A 7,731-nucleotide genomic window follows, 5' to 3' on the forward strand; every position below is an offset into this window, starting at 1 on the left:
CTCAAATATATTCGGACAGATAATGGAGGATAATACATTGGAACATTTGATGAGATATACAAAAAGAATGGAACCAGACATCAAATGACACCACAACTCAACGAATTAGCTGAGATGATGAATAGAAGAACTTTGGCAGAAAGAGTTTAAAGCATGCTCTCACATGCAAAGCTGACTAAGGAATTTGGGGGTGAGGTCGTGGTTGTTGCTACATATATATTGAATCGCTCACCTTGTGTTCCTATAAATTATGATGTCTCGGAGTAGGTAAGCCAAGGAAAAGAAGTTTTCTATACTCATTTGCAGGCATTTGGTTGTGTTGCTTATGTTCATATACCAAAAGTTTGAGATATAAGTTGGATCTCAAAACAAAGACGTGTATTTATAGGCTATGACAATAATCAACTTGGTTACAAGTTTTACGTTACAGATCTCAAAAAGCATATAAAAATTCATGATGTCGTATTTCAAGATATTGAATTTTCGAAGACAACGGGAAAGGAGATTTCATGATCTGAACAAAATCTGGAATTTGGTCTTCGACGGTAAATTCACAACCGGTTGAAGATGAAGATTTTCAGAACGATCATGAGGATGATGTTGAGATTCGTGTTCACAGTGAACCACCAGCAGTAAGTTCTCGTGGTACATTGACAACATGTTTTGGAAGTGAAGTGAGACCCTCAACCAGAGATTCCTCAAATGATTATATTCTACTAACTGACGGGAGAGAACTAGAGAGCTTCGAGGAAGCTATATTACCAGTGAACATAATGATAAGTGGATGAAGGCCATGTAAGATGAAACGCTATCCTTGTACGAGAATCAAACATTTGAGCTGGTGAAGTTGTTGAAAGGCAAGAAAGTTTTGAAGAATAAGTGGGTGTTCAAGTTGAAGCACAAAGAACACAATAGTCAACTAAGATTCAAGACCACATTTTTTCATGGGGATTTAGAGGAAGAAATCTACATAAAGCAACTAGAGGGGTTTGCAGAAAAGGAGAAAGAGGACATCCTGTGCAGATTAAAGAAGATTTTGTACGGTCTCAAGCAAGCACCAAGACAGTGGTACAAGAATTTGAATCTGTAATAACTCAACAGGGATCAAGAAAACCAATGCAGACCATTGTGTGTTTGTTGGGAATACCTCTGATGATCATTTGATTATGCTTCTGCTATATGTACATGACATGTTGATTGTTGGCAAAGAAGCTTATGAAATCAAAGGTTTTAAGAAGCAAGACTTTTTTTATGAATGACTTGGGGCCAACAAAAATAATTATTGGCAAGGAAATCAATCGAGACAGGTATGCCAAAAGACCTGGTTGTCGTAGGAGAAATATATTGAGAAGATACTACAGAGGTTCAACATGGACCAGGACAAAGCGGTTGGATGTCCTCTTACCAACAACTTCAATTTGAACTTAAAGCAGAGCCCTATTACGGAAGACGAAGAAGAAGAAATAAAAAGTGTTTTCCATAGCATCAGCTGTTGGAAGTCTGATGTAAGCCAAAGTGTGAGAACCCGAATTTCCAGCATTTCAGCAGCTATGCAAAACTCCAGCAGAAGTTAATATTTCCAGCAGCTAGCAATCTTCAGTAGCAAAGAAAAATTCCATCAGAAGCTAACAATTCCAGCATCAGCTAATATTTCAGAAGTTGATATTTTCCAGCAGATAGAATCCAGCAGCGGAAGAACGAGATTCCAGCAGACAGGTACTAATCCAACTCATGACTTGTAACTAAAGTATTTAAAATGGAATCAAGGCTGTTAAATGAAGATTATGACCATTAATAGGGTGTCTAACAGTCAGATTTTGACCTATAAATAACACCTTCAAGTCTCTGAATTGGTGTTACACAAATCTTGAGATTATTACTTAAATTTTCGAGCTAAGAGAGTGCCTTGTTCGAGCTGTAAAATCCAGTAGCGAGAACAAACAAATTTCTAGTAGACTTCAACCGAAACTCTAGCAAATTACTGTAAGTGAGATTATACATAAATATCTTGAAATCAGTTTGATAATTCTGTTTTAAAGTACAGTTTCTGTATGTTTAATTCTGATATATGATTTTGAACCACTGAAACTCTCTAGTGAACTAATGGTAATATATATTCTGAACATCTCTGAATTCTGATTTCTGATTCTGGCATCATCCCTTAGAGGAGAGAACGTATAGGAGACTGATATCAATTTAGCCATGAAATTCACTAACGTGCTCAGTGCTTATTAATTCTGATTTATGTTATGAAACATGTGAATTCTGATTTCTGTTATGAAAGTAAGAAGTGTTCTATATATTCTTGTATTACTGTTTTTGTTGAAAACGATTTCGAAAACTGGGAGTTATTCCCGCCCTGTTTACTGAGTGACAACCATATCACTCACCCACCAAACTCATCTCAGATAAGAACGATGAAGAAAATTTAGAAGAAGAAGAAGAGCAGATTCAATTCTGGGGCTGGTGAAGAAGAATGTTATTTTCAGTTTTAGTTTATGTATTCCGCTGCATCTGATAAGGCATTGTATTTCTGGTTTTTACATTTCCGCTGTAAAAAATTATTAATTAAGTTGTATCAGACATGGAATATTCAGTGTTTATGAATAAAAAGACTGGTTTCTGAATTTTGTACTTCTGAGGCTTGTTGTTTTCGAATGTAAATTCGAGAGCAACGCCGGTGTCAACTAACCCTGTCCGACGTGACATTGAAGTGAAGAAGAGCAGATTCAATTCTGGGGTTGGTGAAGAAGAATGTTATTTTCAGTTTTAGTTTATGTATTCTGCTGCATCTGTCACGTCCCGGGACGGGGGTTAGTTGACATCGGCGTTGCTATCAAATTTAAATTCGAAAACAACAAGCCTCAGAAGTACAAAATTCAGAAATCAGTCTTTTTATTCATAATACGAAATAATTAATTGTTTGATACAAACTCGAATCACTAATGTTTTACAGCGGAAATGTAAAACAGACACAACATTCCTTCTACAGATGCAGCGAAAAACATAATCTAAAACTGAAAGTAACAGTCTTCTTCTTCACCATCCCCCAAAACTGATTTTGCTCCTCTGCTTCTAATCTTTCTTCATCGTTCTTATCTGAGATGTTTTGGTGGGTGAGTGATATGATTGTCACTCAGTAAGCGGGGGCGGGAATAACTCTCAGTTTCGAAATCATTTTCATACAGAAACAGTAATATGAATAATATACGAAAATTCTTATTTTCATAACAGAAATCGGTATTCAGTATTCTGAAATCAGTAATCAGTATTCAGTAATCAGTAATAAGAATTTAACAAGTAAGCACTGAGTATGTTCGTGAATTTCATGGCTAAACTGATATCAGTCCCCTATATGTTCTCTCCTCTAAGGGGTGAGGCCAGTAATCAGTAATCAATAATGTTCAGAATATATATTCCTACCATTAGTTCACTAAGTTTCAATGCTTTGAAATCAGATATCAGGAATCAAGAATATACTTTGCTTTAAAACAAAAATCATCAAACGGTTTTGAAAATATTTATACATAAGCCCACTTACAGTAATTTGCTGGAGAGTTTCGGTTGAAGTCTGGAAATAGGCTTGCTCTCGCTACTGGTTTCTACTGCCCGAAAATAAGTACTCTCTTATCTCAAATATTTCAAGTGATAACTCAAGAATTGTGTAACACCAATTCAGAGGTTTGAGGGTGTTATATATAGGCAGAATTCTGACTGTTAGCCTCCCAATTAATGGCCATAATCTGTCATTAACAATCTTTATTCCGTGTTAAATGCTTCAGTTACAAGTCATGGGCTGAATTAGTAACTGTCTGCTGGAATTTCGTGCTGCTGCTAGATTTTATCTGTTGTCTGCTGTTGGATTCCAATCTGCTGGAAAAATGTCAGCTTCTGCTGGAATTTTGCATTGCTGCTGGAATGCTGGAAATTCGGGTTCTCACAGCATATGTTAAGGCATTGTATTTCTGGTTTTACATTTCCGCTGTAAACATTATTATATAAGTTGTATCAAACATGGAATATTCAATATTTATGAGTAAAAAGACTGGTTTCTGAATTTTGTGTTTCTGAGGCTTGTTGTTTTCGAATGTAAATTTGAGAGCAACGCCGGTGTCAGCCAACCCCCTGTCCCGGGGCATGACACAAAGTATGTACTCTGCCATGTTTAGCTCATTTTGTAGGTGTAGTGAGTGATTCTTTTCAAAACCAAGAAAGAAACATTGAGCTACACTAAAATGAATATTCATATATTTATGAGGCACCTTTAAACATAGATTGAGTCTTAGAAGATACAGACTTAAGCTTGTAGGCTACACAGATGCAGATATGGCCAGATATGATGACCAAGATATTGTCGAAATGGAAGCCAGAATATTGTAAGGTTGTTGCACGTTTGATCGAATTCACAAAATGGTCATGAGGAGGAAAATTGCTAAGAAACAAGCCATTTTTCAAAAAAGCCAACTTTGAATTCAAAGCACGTCATTTTTTATAAATAATTAAAACATGGTTTGAGTTAGTATAAAATATTAGTTTGATTATGTATGCAATGATGTATAATTTTTTGTTTTCGTTCTCAAACCACGACCTATAAATACTCGTCAATTATTCATTTTTCATCACACCAGAACATAAAATTATCTCATCTACAATCATAAATGCGGAAGTGAGATAAATAATTTAATTAAGATTTCTTAAGGAGTGCTTATCCTTGAAAGAAATAACTAAAAGAAAACTAGTGTTAAAATCAGATTGTTCCGAGTAAAAATACTTTGTATTCTCAATTTTCCTGTATTTTTTGTTATTAATAAAGAAGTGATCTCATTTAGAGGTTTGGAGTGGACGCAGCTCAATTTAGAGGTGAACAACTATAAATATTGGTGTCTATTTTATTCATGGTTATTACTTATGATGTTCCGCTGCGATATTACCTCGTTTATTTCTCTCATATCCCAACAAATTCTAGACAACTAATTAAAAGTTTAAAGTGAAGAACATTGATATTTTAACACTTATATGCATGTGAACAGATAATAAAACGGCTGAGACACTCTATAATGTTATTTTGTTAGATTTTTTTGTCTTGGTTTCTTATACTTTTTCTTGAAATTATATTGCAGTTTATATCGATTCGTACCGGAGGAAATTAACTCCACTTAGGTGATCCTATGTCACTCCGTCTTATATCTCTTCCAAATGAGAATCAGATTGGGGAGAATTACATTCTCGCATCCGAATTCTATTACTTTTTGCTAAGAGTATTACTTTTTTATTGTGAATATCGGTAAGATTGACCCGTCACACATATAAAGATTTATGAGACAATCTCACGAGAGACCTACTCTGCATTCAGTTCATGTACTCCAATTTTAGGTATACATATGTTGTACATTGTAAGTTTAATCACGTGTCATTGTCGAAGTTCATTTTTCTTGATTTTATTACACTGATCAGCATCAACACCACATCACCCAAGTGTCGTCCCATGGAACAACAATCAATTATTACATATCAAAAGTCCTTTTCAGTTTATCGTATCTTTAAAACTTTGGTAATTCTAATTTTTTTTTCTGTGTGAGTATCAATATGACATAATACACCACACTGTCTTATCGATACACATTAGTATTTAAAATTTTCAGATTTTTAAATAAAAACATTTAATTTAATAATAGAAATTAAACCATAGGTTATATGATACAAATTCTTGAAAATTACGTTCTCGTGAAAACCCATGATTTTTCCTCATATTCCCCTTTTTAATTTGATTCTTGATATCTGATATTCCGTCCCTTTTTATGCGAGATTCTTGTGTTTTATCAAGGCAGAAATGAAAGTAATTATATACTAACATACATAGTTTTGATATGCTGCACACCTATCGTGCACACTTATTTGAGCATCGATGAAGTGTCACTCACCCATCGGATGTGATGAAATATAGAAAGTTTGTGCATCCAATGGGTAAGTGACACCTCATCGGTGCTCACATAGGTGTGCACGGTAGGTGTCCAGCATATCAAAACTCTATTTATACAAATGGAAAAAATAAAAGAATTAAGTTCAATCATGTGCCACAAAAATGAAAGCGAACAAATGCTCATTCTTGCAGAGAACGTGGCTAAAGAATTAAGAATGATTGGAATTTGGAAAGAAATCTTTAAAGCCAAACTTCATTGCATTCATCAAAGCCACATATATTATAATTTCGATTTATTCTCAATTAGGTATGATTCTATGCTTCCAAAAAAATTTATTTTAAAATAAAATTCATATACTAACATTTTTGAATTCACATAGGTAATGTTGCATTATACGTACATTGATTCAGATTTTATACCTATGAAAAGAAAATTTGAACTTAATGTATACAGAAAGTATGCAATTATTTATGATCATAAAAAATGTCATTATTTAAAACTCGTGCAAAATAACGTGATACATGTATAGGGATGATAATGGGTGGATCTAACCACCTTGTCCGTTAAAATTTTGAATGGACAAAAACTTGTATGAAACGTTTTCGCGTATCGTATTTTATGAGACCGTCTCACAAGAGACCTACTCTTTTGAAGAACTCATATTCGTCCTGCTCTGAACAGGTGAAAATTTAACTCATACTTGATTCGACTAATACCCGAAGTTCAGAAAATTTATTTTTATTTTATATTTTGATATATTTAATTTTTTTATAATACAATCATAAAAAAATAAACAAAATAGTTGGAGTTAATGCTCTTATCATAAAATCAACTCGATCAAATTAATTAATTTTGTAGAATTATGTAAGTTAATCTGGCCAGCTTCTACTTTACATGTGACAACACATTCTTTTTTTTGTTTTTTAACCCAAAATGTCCGTTCATTTAAAAATAAATAAATAAACTTTAAGGTAATGGGTTCGCTTCTTTCTGTTTAATTATTCCCTTTAAAAATTCCCACATTTAAATTTTGTGGGAATTTAATGAATGATTTTTATGAAATGTCATATTTATTTAGATAAGTAATTTTTTCATATAATTCACTATAACTACAATATCTCATTCATTTTAAAAAATTAAAAAATTCAGATATTATCTCTATAAATCACATATTTAATATAATTACATTATTCAAAAAATAATGAAAAAATATTATGAATCAACTTGATCTATTAATAATCATGGTCATGATTCATATACGTAATAGTTGTTATATTACATACACATCGTGTGTGCGTCATTTGCTAGTTATTATTTAATTATAGTCGAGGCTCTTATACTAATTAATTTCTATTTAAAATTACAATTATATTCTCGTTATATGTTGGGATCGAGTTAGAGTTTAGAGAGAAGTGAATAATCTCTTTAATTTTTTCCTCTAAATCACTAGATTTAACGTGACTGGTTTTGATAGTGTTTGTTATGCAAGACCTGTTTAAACTTTAAATAAACGGTCGGACCATTACCAAAAATGGTCTGATGGTTCTTTGGATTGTTATATACTAAAATATATAAAGTCGAAAAGATAAATAAATAAAGTAGAGTCAATGACATATGATATATTGAAGTTCGAATATAATGCAGAATCTTTCTAGGTCTCATCTTCTTCCACTTTGGAAGGACTTTACTAGAAGATTTTAGTTTTACAAATCCTATGTAACAACCTGCTTCAGCCTTAGGTCTTATCTATTGTCTAAGTTGAAATTTCTAGTACCTCTTACAACGGTTGAAACCCTTACTCAAACAATCA

This window comes from Primulina eburnea, chromosome 9 (assembly GCF_022965805.1).
Source record: "Primulina eburnea isolate SZY01 chromosome 9, ASM2296580v1, whole genome shotgun sequence".
Taxonomy (NCBI): Eukaryota; Viridiplantae; Streptophyta; class Magnoliopsida; order Lamiales; family Gesneriaceae; genus Primulina; species Primulina eburnea.